Source organism: Amblyomma mixtum, chromosome 2, assembly GCF_055824585.1.
Source record: "Amblyomma mixtum isolate Tamu chromosome 2, ASM5582458v1, whole genome shotgun sequence".
NCBI lineage: Eukaryota > Metazoa > Arthropoda > Arachnida > Ixodida > Ixodidae > Amblyomma > Amblyomma mixtum.
The window spans coordinates 239,039,551-239,055,528 of NC_143013.1; positions in this window are offsets into that span (position 1 = coordinate 239,039,551).

A 15,978-nucleotide genomic window follows, 5' to 3' on the forward strand; every position below is an offset into this window, starting at 1 on the left:
ATACCGTGAGTTCGCACGAACTCACGGCATGAACAAGACCATTGCTAATTTAGAATGCAGGCGGTTTTGAGAAGACCACACAGTAAGTTGGAATATGCTGGGTGTTGGAATCAACCGGATTTGGATTATCTTGATTTCGTCGAGTAAATATTAAAACTTAGCCAATGAAACGCCGTCTCGAAACATATTGGCGGTGGCAGCAGCTAGGTTGCGTGCAGTCTAGGGCATTTGCCTTCCTTATTAATTCAACGAACACTGTCATCTGCTAGCTGTAACTAGCGCATCGCCTAAGTTTCTAGCCCTCATCTGTGCCGCCTCTTGGCATTCTTTGGCACTTTTTTTCTTCCGCCAAGACTCACCTCGTTACAACGATGTGCTGTCTGCTATCTTTATTCCGCATTAAATGCTGGACCCCAGTTTGCGTTTCCTCTGGTTCTGACAATGACTCGTTTGGGCACAAAAAATAAATAAAACTGTGCCCGGCCCGCACCACAAGTAGGCAGAACGGTTTTCTAGTGCTGAAATTCCGTAGGGTGAGGTGACCTAAAAGAATGAAAAACAATAGCCCCTGCCTGCGTCTAGTTCTGAGTGTAGAATAGGAGTCCTTTAGCTCGCACTCCTTATTCTGCGCAGCATTTTTCGTATCTCTTAACGCTGCCACTGTCATTTTTCTTGCCCCAACTAATACAGTGCACTGAATTTATTTTAAGCCTCTTTTACCGTCCAAGTCATGGCTTCATAATAAGCGTAAGCCCTGTTTCGTGCACTTTGGGACAGTCCTCTACCAGTGATATTCGATAAACCTTGTCCTGGGACTCCTGAGACACCCAACCCCAGTAAACCTAATCTCACGGGTCCGCCTGAATATACCCTATACCCCCCCTGCCCCCCCCCCCCCCCCCCCTCTTTGTGCGTGTCTATAAGAAATCTCTCTGTTGACTCTAGGAATCATAGGTTATCTGTTCTTCGCATCAAATGCGCTGCCCATGCACATTCTCTTTTCTTAATTTTCCTGCCGACACTTTTCTCTCTCTCTCCTCTATTTACCGCTGAAATTTTCTATTAGATACTTGATTACATTGTCTACAAAATGATTTCAACTTTTTCTTTGCCTCTAGTTATCTGCCCAAAGGTAAGTACTGGTAAGATACAATTGTAAGCTTTGCTGTTGGGTCATATTATTGTACTAGGATTTAGGAACGCATTTATACCCAACAATTCTGGACAAAGGAATTTTTGCTTGGGAAACTATTTAAGAACGCGATTTTTCAATGTAATCTGAGATTTCACTACCACAATTAATATATCCGCAGATCACCCGGCGGCAGCCTTGGATTTTTTTATATTTAAGTTTTTGTCATGATCAGGGCATTCCCGCTTGGTTTTTTATGGGAGTCTTAACTGTTCGATGCGATTAATGGGAACGTTTTTAAAGGAATTAATTTGCTAAATATCAGAAGAATAGACCATTGTCTTCAATATTTTCATAACAGTATCTTAGAATTTTGCAGTTTTAAAAATTTTTTCCGTGAAAGTTGGACATGTGTCTTTGCATAATACTTGCCAAACCGATTCCTATCCACGTGCAGATTTCAGCCATTTCAGTTAAATGCCGTGGAGTGATATTTTATTTGGGGGCCTGACTGGGATTACGCTTAAGTTCTTACGCACCATACTGAAAGTGTGTTATAACAACTCCCCCAAAACTAAAGAAAATTGAAATTTACCAGGTTTAAGACTCTAAAGCGTTATAGACAGATTCAAACCTGTTAATCAGAAGCTGGCTATTTCTTAAACAAATATTCGGTTTAGTTTTGTTTTGGTACGCAGAGTTTAGTGTCAGTTAAATACCTGAAGTGATGCATCAGATTTCACGGCAATGTTACTGAGCTTGTGGTATCATATTCATATATTTTTCAGGAACCTTTTCCCAGATTATCTTCAACTGGCCTGCTCTCAGCTCGGTAACTTGCATCGCTCTCAGCTGCCAAAACACAGTTTATTTACTATCCACTCAAATATTACAAAGCGTTTCTAAGGATCACAGTGCAGTGAAGGCTGATGCCCTTCTGGCGAGCAACGTTCCTGCCCTAAACCGAAGCAGAAATTTTGCAAATGTAATATATGTGATCAAACATTATTTGACCGTAAAATGCAGGCATCGTAAGGTCTAATAAAGGCTACAATAGATCTCACCCCCAAAAAGGCATTCGATGTGCTATTCCGCCGCAGGAGGGCTCGGAAGAAGTTTGACGATGGCACTACGGCAAGAAAGCCGTGCGGTTGACACCAAGCTTATAAAATGGGAGCTTCTCGATATGTGTTTGTTTTTACTTTCACAAAAAACCGAAAAGCAAAATACAGCGCCCGCTGTCCTAATTAGAGTTGCCATCGCTGAGACAGCTTAAGCGTTTGTAGCAGACAGTTCGCATTGCTCTCTTTAACTAAGACCAAACACACAACGCTACACATCTCCGTTTTCACCTCGTGCTTGGAGATGTGTAATAATACGTTCGGAATTTTTGCTCCAGCAGCATTTCCTTTGCTGCGTGCCACATTTAAAACTAACCCAACAGCTTTCAGGTTTGAGCATTCACTAATTCGTTGTGCCTGAATGTGACTTATTCAATTAAGGTTTTCTCTTACGGCATGGAGAGAACCTTGCAAAGTAGAGGCCCATGTCAGGGGCCAGATGGAGGCAGCCACCATATATCTCAATCCACAGGCTACTGCTGCTGGTCTTGAGGACTTGGCTCGCGAATTGCTGCTGAGAGACTTAAGCGCTTAAAGCGACACCTAGGACAACCGCAAGACGTAAATTGTCCATTACAAATTGTTTCTCTCGGTATTTCTGGCTACGTTGCTTTTTTTATGGGACAAAAAGACGCGGTTATTGTCGGGAAGAATGAATTTTGACTTCTTCCGGCCCATTGATTCAAGCTTGTAATGTCCTGATGGACACTATTCTGAAATAAATGACCGATCTGCGTAGCTTCTGGAATCGGCTTCAAGAAATCAGAATCAGCGCGTGCTTTTGACTTATGAAATAAGTCGTTGATGACGCCGCTTACACGTTGTTTTGGGGTATTTTCTGGCTTATAAAAGCTCTACTTCAGTCAGTGTGGTCGATTTGTGATTAGGACGGGGTACCTTGGTGACCCAGGCCAGGTTTTATTTGTCTTCTCGGTCCCTTCAATCTAATTTTGTTTTCACGCTTTTCTGCACTACTATACCGCTGCTTTGTAGTCGATAAATATATACACTCATCTCACCGTTCAGCTCGACCTTCTGTGCCCCGTCTCCGTTTTGGTGTATGTGGAGCTGGTCCTAACTGTGCTGTCTGATTTGTCGCATTTCAGGTAGCTGTGAAGTGTAGAGGTGAGAATTTCCTTAGGCTGAGCTTTCCGAGCATCCAGGAACAATATGCACAGGTATGTTCGTAAGCGCTGCGTCATGAATGTCTGGTCAGGTGACCAGTCAAGTTTGCCAACTCTTTATACTTGTCACTTTGAATTGCAGATAAGGCTGAAAGTGGTTAAAAAAAGACATTCTAGCATGGGCGCTATTTAGTAGCACGCGCTCTAAAAAATCTCCTGTCAGAAATCTCAATACGCGAATGGGCTACAGCAAGTTAGACGAAGCAGAACTTGAGTAAAGAGATTTCAGTCTTATTCCATGTGCCTTCAGAGAAGATCAAGAAGTTCATTGGCTCGTTTATTGTTAAACTTGTGGGAAAGAATCTATACCAGCCTTGACACAAAAATAGCGTTATATGTTTGATGTCTTGGAATAACAGACAGCCTACGAAGTTCAGGGTCGCGAATTTCGTCATTTTTTGTAGGGTGCTTTGTATTGGTATTAATGACAATGCGGAAAGCACATCCTCTGTTCTGATGGGCCTTCTTTTATTATTATCTATGTACCGTCTATTGCCTGTAGTTCACTGCAATGTTCGTTTGAGAGGAGTGGTGCACACTAATCTTTTGCAACAAACGGAACTTTTGCTCCACTGTTTAAAATTTTCGTTTCCTCCCGCACATATTCATGCATGAAAATTCGGTGACGGGTCACATTTTTTAGTTTCAACAAATTTAGTTGAATATGTGGCTAAAACAGCACTACCGTAGCTGGCAGGTAAAAAATGAAAGGTTGGTTAAAGTGGAGCTCACAGATGTGCTACCTCCACTTGCGCAAATCATTTCGTAATCCAAGCTGCGTGTAGTGCAAAAACATTGAAAGCTTCTCGCAAATGAAGCTAAGAAATACTATTTAATAATCATGTTTCGCTAACTGCAATATCATTGCACCAAAGCGGAAATATACAGGCTCATGGTTTCCTGAATCTGAACTAATGACACAGTGCTTTGTTGCAAACAGCAAACTTAGAAACACGAAACTTGTGCCAAGAGGTCAAAGAGCAGAGTTGAATATAACTATAAACGTAGGCAGCACTGGCCACCACACTGCGTCTGCTGAAGCATATCGATGAGTGTACTTAAGTCATAACGGACAAACACAATTGAATCACTTCATGGGAGCCGCCGCGGTGGCTCAGCGGTTATGGTGCTCGGCTGCTGACCCAAAAGACGCGGGTTCGATCCCGGCCGCGGCGGCTAGAATTTCTTTGGAGGAGAAATTCTAGAGGCCCGTGTACTGTGCGATGTCAGTGCATGTTAAAGAACCCCAGGCGGTCGAAATTTCCGGAGCCCTCCACTACGGCGTCTCTCATAGCCTTAGTCGCTTTGGGACGTTAAACCCCATAAACCAAACCAAACTTCATGGGAGGTCCATGCTACGCTCGTTTCTAACGAAAATATTGCCGCGAATGTTTGTATTGTGTGTTTGTTCATTCTTCAAACCTGCCGGCACGCCGCTTTATCGCTTTGTTTGTGATGCGACGCACCTAGATTATCTCGACCGGTCGCATCAAGGCGGAGCAGACTCTACGTTGTTCGAGAGTGTCCTTGTAACTTTGTAAGCTTTATCTCGAAAGTTCGCTGTCAGCTTTAAAAAGAGCACGGCGGAGAGCAGCCGGCATTCTGTTCGACGACCGCCGAGCAAGCTTGTTGCTACCTCGCCGCCGAGTGATTACGTTCTTTGCGGGCGCAAGTCAGCCCAAATAGAGTTTCGTTTATAAGCGATTCTCGCTGTTTCCTGTACACCGGACTGCAGTCACGACTACGTGACAATATCATTTTCAACAAAGCACATCATGGTATTTAGTACAAAATTTTATAATGAATTTTTACTTTTTCAAAGATTTTTACCGCAACTACCCAGCTGTTAACAGGTGCTCTCCAGTTCAAAATTTTCGATTACTTGCGGTCCATTTCTTCACACCTTCAAAAGCGGTCGTGATTTTATTTTAAAATACAGTTTGACATATAACCGCTCCACACCCTATCCACATGAGCAATAGAGTATTCTTCCGAAAAAGAAAAGGTAGTAGAGATAGAAATCAAAAGAAATGTCTGAAGAATGTTGTGTAGGACGCGTCGTTCGACAGTATATGGCTGATATCGGAAAGTAGTCCTTTGGCTATACTCAAAAGATTTCATTGAAAGGAACCAAAAGTGTAATATAGGTTTCGAACTAGTGACTCAGCCCCTGACCGTAGCTTCTCCTGCCCGAATGCCTCGGCAGCGAATTGTGATGTGTTTCTCAGCAAAAATATGTCCGTATGAAAGGTCAATGCTACACAAATCCTCGAACCTATAAGCAAGCACTGAACTGCGCTGTGCTATTAAATGTCCTGGGTGTACGGTGAACCTCATAACTCTTTGTGACATACAGTTTATAATCGTTCCCGTAAAAAATACTTTTCCTTTTTGTGACTTTCCTGCATCCCACATGTCAGGTGTACTATTCACTAACGCAAGGCGTACCTTTATGAATGCCTAAAATTCAATACAGAACTTGGTGCAGTTTTGCCTGAAAAAAAAAATAGGGGTGACATAACTAATACAAAAATCCTCGGAAAGTCCGCAGACGCTTAACGCTCGCTAGTACCGCAGCTCTACCTGCCTAAATAGTGGCGTTAAGGAAATGTCACTAGGCATGACAACTTTCCGCCGTTTTTCTAAAGAGGAGAAAAAAAAGCGAATTCCAGCTTTCTAGTTCTCTCTCTGCATAAATGGAGGAGAGTTTAGAATCCAGCTGGGGTAAAGGAAAAATGAGACGAGTGTTGCGGTGGAAATAAAGGAAGGTATAAAAAAGTTATTTTGTTTGCCGTCCCGCCAGTGAAGGTTACACGTGCCGCTCAAGAGTTGCACGTAGGCTGCCAGGCGTTATAGCATATGCGCACTTATCGCGCTGAACAGATTGTAATTGAGGTCACGGACAAAAAGAACATGCCTCCCCTCGACATTTATACATCGTGCTGAGCTCAAAAACAAAGAGGAATCCTCATCATGGAATAATAATATTAAGCCCGGCGTTTGGACTGTTAAAAACAGGAAACACCTATCATAGCCGGTAACGTGAACAAAGCGAAAGGGTGCGAAAAGTGGAGCTTACCTATGCGCTTTCCCCGTTTGTACCATGCATGTGGCATTGCAAGCAAACCTAATTGGTAATCGCAGAAAGTACAATAAACATGTAGTCGAGTGAATGACGAACCCTTTTGCGCAATATTCTTATTATGTATTTTGTTTTTTGTGTTGCTGTTTTTTGATTTTACGTCATTCCTGGAATGTTTGAAGCCGATAGCATTGATCGTAAACAGCACTAAATACGACTGAAAAACGTTCATAGATAAGTTGGGCCTAATCGTTGCAGTAACCTTCTCATTACCGCTTAGCAAAGTGGATATTGTGACGAAACAAAGGAACGAGGCACGATTCACAAATAGCGTTCTAGCTCTCAAAGCGCATGCATCTTCAACTTCCATGCCTTTAGGCGCCACCTGGGAACACCAGATGGCATTATTTTTCCACTCTTGAAAAAAAAAATCAAACCAACTAAAAGACTGAAAACCATTAGAGTGCTGCGAGCACAATAGTGGGATAGAAGAATAGAACCAATTGGGTTGGGGAAGGGGGGGGACAGGCAAAATGAAAGGAGGAAAAACGGCCCCGTGCAAAAAAAAGAAAACATCGGAAGGGCTGTCCGTTACTGCGCGGAGTACGGCTTCATACGTATCATGCGCACTAATTCAAACTGGGGTCGCTGGCATGCACTTCATAAATCCCATCCGTGATGCGGCGCAACAGTTTTTGCAGGGTCGAAAGTAGCGGCATAGGAGTTTTTTCTACAAGGGGTCCGTACCCACACTTGATGGTCGGGCTGTTACTCGCCGCATCGGTGTGGATGGTTGCAGTGGCATGCATCTGTCCACTTTTGCCGCCTGATGTGCATACCTGAGTGAGTAGTTTCCTGCACGGCAGTTTCATACACGAATGACACGTATTGAAGGATCTCGTCTCAAGTCTCAAACTGTGCATCTACGTACAGTGGTTGCTTCCCCTCTATAATTCCACTGAGTCGTTCGGTGACCCCTTTTCAATGCGGGTGGTAGTCAGTAGTCTTGCGATGGCTCGTCCGACTAAACAGGAGCACGTCGTTAATAAGATGTGATATAAAGCCGCGCCTCAATCGGTGAGTATGGAGGACGGGGAGCCGTGTCGTACAAAAGTTCAGTGTGATGCGCAATTAGAGACGATGTGCCACGCGTGTGAAATACAATTTTTGCATGCCAATGATACAAGTTGTATGCCACGAAAATCTATGAGAACTTGATGTAATGGTGTTTTCGGCGGTGCAGCTTGTACGAGCGAACCCGCGGACAATAAGGGAGGTGGCTTGCGGTGCTGGCATTCACGGCAATCTCTGACTTAGCGGCGGACGTGGCAACAAGTTTCATTCAATAAAATGCCTGGCGTACTCTGGCGAGAGTGCGTGCACTCCGAAGTGACCAGAGGTGCGCTCATCGTGATAGTATACAAAAATGATCACTCAGATCTCACAGCTGAGCTTGTAGGTAGGCTCGGTCATCATTGCTTGATTTCGTTTTTATACAGGACGCCGATGAGCATTAGAAAGTATGAAATTTGCCGGGAAAAATATTAGAATACCTTGGCAATGCGACCCTCAAGATGGTCAATGACATATCATAAGAAGGCGTCAGCCCACTGTCTTGCCATTAAGTTGAAATCGCTGATCACGCCAAGGAAACAACTGTCATCCTCCGGGCTGTCAACAGCCTGCTCTACTGGTGCGCGCCACAGCGTGCCAGCATCTTCGTGCTTGCATCCATATTTTTATGCCATTGCGCAACGAAATGATGGTGCTGGAGGCTGCACCGTGCTAGGCGGCTCGATGGGTCTCGAGTTTGGCCGACCAGCATAACAAATGATGCTCGGTCACGACATTGACACAGTGACCTTAGAGGTAAGGCCGAAATTTTATCGTGGCTCGCATCACCGTGATGCACACCTTTTCCTAGGTAGAGGACTTAGTTGCGGCGCGAGACTGAACGCGACTCGCATACGCGAGCAATCGTTCACCGCCTGCTTGGCTTTGAATGAGGACGACACCCAGGCCGATGTTGCTGGCGTCGTTGTGTGTCGCGGTGTCAGTGTCCTCATCAAAGTGAGCGAGAATAGAAATTGTGTGGAGCCGCCGGAGCAGCTCCGTGAAAGCTACCTCGTGCTGAGCAATCAAGGCGACCTGGGCATCGTAACCCGTTAAACGTGTGAAGTGTTCAGACAATCTTGGAGAAGTCGGCGATAAAGCGTCGGTAGTATAGACGTACAGACCTAGGAAGCGTCCCAGCGTTTCCTTGCAGTAGGAACGGGAAATTCGGCGTAAGCAGCAGTTCTGAAGGGATCTCATCATACAACGTCGGCACTCCAAACGTGGCCGAGAAACTGGAGCTGTTCAGAGCAGAGTCATGTAATGCATTTACCAATTCAGTCATATCTGCTATTTTGTTGTCGTTCACAAGTTTCGTCTCTAGCGTAGACGAGCTCCAGAAACGATTGACTCCTATCTTCTCGCGAAAATGGCTGCTACCGATCAAATTCATGAGCACCTATCGAAACCTCTCTGGGCTGCAGCTTCTCAATGTTATTAATGCAACTTGGTCGCCTCTGACTGACGGTAGCTGAGCAACCCAATGTAGACTGCTTCGGAAAGAGATTTGAGTCCCAGCCTTACCTGGCAGCTAACACTCTTAATGACCGAGATCTGAAGTTTTACAGAATAAACCAGCGTGTAAACCGACCTTGGTCATTTGAGGGTGGAACTATAAGTTGACAACTCCTTCGGTTCGCGCAAAACGCAGTTCTACTATGGCTAAAATGCCCTCACTCGTACTCGAGGATTCAAACCAGAAGGCGCTCACCATCTTCAAATTTTCCGTAATGGTTTTGCGAACAAGGTCAACAAAGCTTTAGCAACGGCGTTTTATACTTCTGGTTTGAATACTACCTGGTCGGTCCACCTCACTCGAGTCGTGTCCTCCGCAGCACCTGAAGGCGTTGAAAATGACGCAGCCTAAAGAAAGCTAATGTCTTGTCGGGCTGAACCTGTGGTAACCCTGGCCGATTCCAAATCGACACTCGAAAGTTTAGAGAGTGAGATTGATTCACTCTGAAAGGCTTTCACTTTACTATCTGTGTTTTTTGTAAGTCTGCAGCACGATGGCTTCTGCGAACGCTTCCAATGCATGCCACCGCATTTAGTTTTCTGGGGCAATGAGGGGAAGAATTCACCCATTGTCCTGTCAACGTCTCCATTGTGGCTTTCATGTGGTTTGCGTGAGGATGTGGGGCATTATCTTATGTGCTGTGCAGATTTCAACACGGAGAGTAGTGTCCTGCTCTCTTACACTAATATATCGTTTACCGGCGTGGAAACCAGTCTTATAAGAAGGTGGCTTCCATCCTTCGAAAACTCCTTGGGGTTAGGGTGGGGAGGGTGAATCTAGTCCACGCATGATGGCTGCTAAAGGATTAACTGGTTTACTCGCAAAACTGTGGAAAAGCAAGCGCTGGAAAAGGGTAAAAGAACTTTTATTGCGAAAGCAATACTACTTTCACTTTCAGCTCCTCGCGTGGCGAGGCTGCGGTAGCTACCACTGACGTTTAGCTTGACCTCTGCTATGACGTCATACCATCTGCCGCAAAAACCAGGGGCCCAACTTGTGCCGTCGCGAGGCGAGGCCGCGCTTGGTAGCTGCTGCCTAACTGCTGCGCCCGCCGCTCGCGGCGCGCCAGCGGTGTGACGTCACAGCTGCAAGAGCAGGGCTCCAACTTGTGCCGTCGCGAGGCGAGGCCGCGCTTGGTAGGTGCTGCCTAACTCCTGCGCCCGCCGCGCGCGGCGCCCCTAGCGGATTGGAGTGGATTTGATTTGAATGGATTGGATTGGATTGGATTGGATTGGATTGGATTGGATTGGATTGGATTGGATTGGATAGGATAGGATAGGATAGGATAGGATAGGATAGGATAGGATTGGATTGCATTGGATCGGATTGGATAGTATAACCGATGCATGACCACAAGTCTAACCACAAGCACCACCACCAGCTACACTACTAGCTGAACCACGGCGTACCTACGGATATTGCTTTCCCATTACCGGGCTTAACCAAGTTAAGCCACAGGCAATTTTTTGCTACACATCCGAAGAATGGAAAACTGCCTTCAATGGTTCTATAACAGTACCAAAGATTTTCCAATATTCACAATTTTTCTCCAGGGGTGACTGACAAGACCCCACCTGTCATTCTGGCAGCGGCTTTGGCAGAGGCTGGTTGCGACTTTAGCTGCTGTAGCATATATTTGCAAGTTCTGATTGAAATGATGCCTGTCTGGAGCGCGCGCGAAAGCTTCTCGGCCGGGCTGAAAAACTATTCTTCTGCCTGGGCACCTGTCTGACCCGGTAACTGCAGTGAAACTCAGCTCTGAATCTGGACGCAGCTATATTCGTTCACCCATCAATCATTTCGGCGACGTGGCGACAGAAAGGCCACACGACACTAACCACTTCGAGATTCGTTTAGAGGTCAGTTTTTTTTGCTCCATCATGGTGCTGGTCTCTCCAGCCATCACTGCCACCACTCGTTTGTTTGATATTGCGCGAAGAGACCATGTCACAAGATCGCTTATTGCCATGCAAGAAATCAAACAAACATTCTGCGAACCAGATGCCTTGTTGAACCAGCGAGTACTTTTATCACAATTAAAAATTCCAAACTAACAATTGTTCAAATATAAATTGCAACTAGAGCACAAAGCACAGAAATGTTCGTTAACGTGAATCTTCAGGTCTTGTTCGAATGCTCAAACATCTCATCCAAGGAGAGCAAAGGTTCTGGCGAAATAAGCAACCCAATTGCTCAGTCTGCAATTCTATTTTCTGAGGGGCCACAAGGTAGCTAAAATCATGACACCATATGTTCAGCTCCTCATATAGTGGATTAAATTACCCTCCATTTTTAACCCCTGAGTGGTCCTCATGATGAAATTGCTTCGATGCACCAAGGGGCGACCTTCATATTTTCCAACTTTGAACCTTTTTGAGCAATGTGATAAAACCATTCAAAGAAATGGCACTCTCGAAAACAGCAATGATGTGGTTAACCGCTGAAGTATGAAACTTTCACAAACTTTATATACCCTCTCCAGGCATACGCAAAGCGACAATTAAAAAGGTAGATTCCGATCACTCGAAATGAAAACTAAGAAATGTTTTTCAAAAAATATGGGTAACAACTAGTGCCGTTAGCTCAAATGATATCACTGGCTGGTGAACAGTGTGTCGAGTTCGATCGTTTCGCAGTAAGTAGACTGAACAAAGCTTGGTTCATGGTTAAAATGTGTTGTACAAGTAAGCGTTCTGGCTCGGCAAATAGAATGCGCCATCTAGGTTACAGGCACTTATAATAAGATTTTCTAGTTTCTTTGGAAACAGCTTGCTGGTCTGTCAACTGTCATCATTACTGACGTGCCAAACAAACTTCACCGTACGCTGCGTCGAATGCAGCATATTTTGAGCAGGATTTGGGGTTGTCACGCCGTGTACGGTGGTCGCTTTAAAGATCCGTTATTTAGCGAAAAACAGTGAATTTCCCTTTTTCCTTCTTGCTTCTAGCATAGTGTGCGAGCATAGTGACCCCTGAGTAGAGGGAATAATAGCTCATTTGTCCTTCGCACTGTCTTAGAAGAAATAATCACTCTCGCATACGATGCAACTCATCAGCAAAAGGGCAAAATGCTCCACAGGAGGCCTACAAGCTTTACACTCATTCACCTTAATTTGTCACTTTTTGGAGATAGGTGACTATGGAAGCTGATTCCGTTCAGAACATTACCCAGAAAGACCCAAATAGTAATAGTTGCGCCTTGGCAGGGAAGAGGAGCTTTATTATGGTACATGTCAGTGCAGGAAACATGAGAAAACAAAACTCTTTGGGTCAAATTTGAGCCTTAAGTCCAGCGGGAATTACAAGGAAGAGTTTCAAATTGCGTATTCTAAAACGTCTTGAGACGTAATAGCAGTACGAAAATCATAAACATATAAGGAATGGTCACCTACAGGGAAAGATAATCGTTGCAGTCACAACTTATTTATTGTAGGAAGGCGAAGTGAAGATAAATGCTGCATCGAGAATACGCGTAGAAAACAAAGAAATACATGTGCCAACTGGACATCGAAAGGTACATCTTATATCGTGGCAGAAAAATGGTCGTAATCAGAACTACACAGGCATATCGAAGGAGCGCTTACGCAGTTCTGGCTACTTTTCATTATATGGTAAGCTTCCTGATGCTTGCGTGCGGTCTGATCTTTGCTTCTGCCTAGTATCCTTGCACTGTCGAAATGCGGCGAACATTAATTGCAGGTCCTGCAATGCTCAACTAAGCCCACGACCTCGTTGTTCTCTAAATTTCGACCGAGCTCCCTTAAACGGTCGTTGACGCTTTTCCACACGGCATAGTTCTTAGAACGAATAGTTCTTAGAACGAAAATCCTTCTTCCACAAGACAAGATGTACCTTTCGATTGTATTTGGCACATGTCTGTTTTTTGCGCGTATGCTGATGCAGGATTTAAATTTAACTTGTCTGGCGACAACAAACAAGTTGTGAGTGGAAGGGTTTTCCGTGGCTGTAGGTGTTGTGGTTATATAGTTGTGGTGTTCGCTCTGATATTATATCTCAAGAAAGCCAGCAACTTGCCCAAAAGCTGGTTTCACTCAAGTATGTTTTCCAAAATTTTGCGTGACACGCCTGGAATCAATAGAATGCCGTCATTATCCTAGGCCTGAACAAGAATAGATCATGTAAGACCGATCCAAATTATGCGCTCCACAAAGAACCATGTTCGAGAAAATTTCTATAGGGCTACCAGCGAGGGCTGCTTAAAACTGAATATGCAAACGCTTCATTTGCTTTTGCAACAAAGAAGACGCGCTGTTGTAAAAAAGTACGTAGAAGGTGTAAAAATTTGAAGCACAATCACATGAGCGTGCTAGAACGAAGAAAAAAATGTAAGAGGGGTGGGCGGGGGGGGGGGAGAGGGGAGAGGCATTGGGAGAGAAAAAGAGAAAAATAAACTAACCTTTAGAATCAAGTACGAGGTACAGTTGTCCTAACCTGAATCCGAAAATCGCAAAAGTGCTGATGACGCGCTGACAGAATTCTATTGGATATAGATGTCTGTGAATGCGCAGAAACTAATAGCGATGAGAATCAAGCAACTATCGAATTGCATTCACAAATATTAACCAACTGCCTTTCATTTAATGTGTCCTTAAGGCCCCGAAACGTATACATAAGGAGAGGGAAGTGTTCGTTGCCATAAGGCAAACTGCTCTGAAAGCAGGCGGAAAAAAACCCAAGAAAAGTCACGGGAACTGAAAAGGAACTACAATAAACAACAGGCATGATAAAGCAAGTACAATTTGGATGTTTCGCACAGGACACTGAATGTTCTTCATAACAGCAAAAAACTAACAAACAAGAGAACAAAGGTAACACGCGAAAGAGGTCAAGACTATGAAAAGTGAGTTTTTATTCCCTCAGGGAATGCTTCATGATCTGCGCATAATGAGTTGTCTTTATGTAATATAGTCCAGAATGCTATCATGTTCGGAAAAAAATGAGCGGTTGTAAGCCGAAGTGCGGCCACTTGTTGTTGCTACCGGGTTATCGTGGTTGAGGCAGGAAGGCGATCTTGGTGGGGTGGTTGGCATTTGGTATTGTGACAGAATGCATGAAGTAGACATAGGCGGGAAATTACACGGCATGATTCAATAGTTTGGCGATGAACGGACTGCTATGGGGTGGTAACACTGGTCTCTCCAGGGTAGCAAGAGGGGGTAAATGGAGCGGCACGTTTTTGAATTGATTCTAATTCAATTCTAATTCTGAGGTCGTTGACGACTACCTTAGTTCTCAAGCTAGCGTCTTTGTCATCCGTCGCTGTTGAAGCTATGAAATGTGTTTGTTCGGCCTCTGAACTCGCAGCGCATTAACCACCTCTTCAGGGTACCACACAGTAATGACCTCAAACGTCGAGTGTATCTTTCTATTCAAATTCTACAGTGTGATGCTTAAAGATACCCTGGCGCCAAGGAAATGAGTTGCATAGATAATGCGTGCTCACCATCATGTGTGCATTTGACAAAGGTCCCGACATGATGTCTACTGGCTAGACGATGGGCTATACCGCGATGCCGCCAAAAGCGAAGGTGCTCTGCGCGCTCCGCTTCATTGCGATCAAAAGTTTCGCAGTCGGCAGCGAGGCGATCGTCTGATTCGCGTAGTCAGAGGTGAGCCAAACTACTGCTGCAGTCGCCAAGCCCACAGTTCCCTTCGGGGAGCTTATGGGCTGGGTTTCTTTCAACTCGACATCAGCAGAGAGGAGAAGACGTTGGCCGATATTTGGACCGTGGCCGGAAGTGTCCGGGCAGGCGGCCGCGCCATCGTAGTGCCCGTAGAAGGAAATCATCCGTTCATGCAGCAGCAGCAGGCAGTTGCGACCGCCGAGATGAAGTAATTTGCAGGCAACAATGGCTGCATCATGATAGGTCTTAGTGGCCTCTTTCTTCAAATATTTATCATCTTCGTAGAAATATGGAACGCCAATCAGCATAAATAAAACAGCATTGTGCGCGAGACCACAAGCAACGCATTGCCCTGCGTGCGACACCATATACCGCCGAAAATATCAATCTTAATCGAAGAAAATGATCTGGCATTTCTTACTAGAGAATCTGATTTCGGAGTATAGTTTGTAACTAGTTTGCATTAATGGATAATTTTTATACTTAGTTCGTGTTTACACCACTTACTTTTAGTTATCTGTGATTTTGTGTATTCGCCGGCTGAGTGATCTGCTTCCCATCCTCCTCCAGATGCTCGGCGATGCCCTCACTGACTTCATACTGACGTCATCCTGGAAGAGAACGGTTCCCAAAAACAACCGCCTCTGAATCTTGCCGCTGGATTACACCACCCTCTAGCACGGTCTGAACACATCAGGTACAGCTGCTGCTTCGTCCAGTTGAAGCACTAACCTGACAAATACGCTACCGCATGAATTGTATTGAATGCCGGTGAATTTTCTTTTCGACTAGAATTTGCCGCCCGGAGTTTGCGGAAACGGAGACTATCACAGGGGACTAATACTAATATAAAAACACAAGGAACATTTGTTTGATTGTTCTGTACTTGTCAGCTCACAAAAATATGGTGGGAAGGTCCACCGTTACTGTTTTGCCCACAGTTCAAGCAAGTGGGAAAGCAAGCGGCCTGCTGCCGTATAAAAGGATAAAGCAAGAAGCTTGGCTAATCGGTTATCCGAATCGCTTGACATCATTCTATTTTCTGTTTCGTTAGTAATGATGTTTCGCGCCTATCATAGCAGCCAATGCCACGAAATGAGAAATGGGCGACTCCTCTGAACGTGTGGCTGTTGCCTCAGACCATTTGGCCGCTGCATAGTAATTTGAACTTTCAGCGACATTATC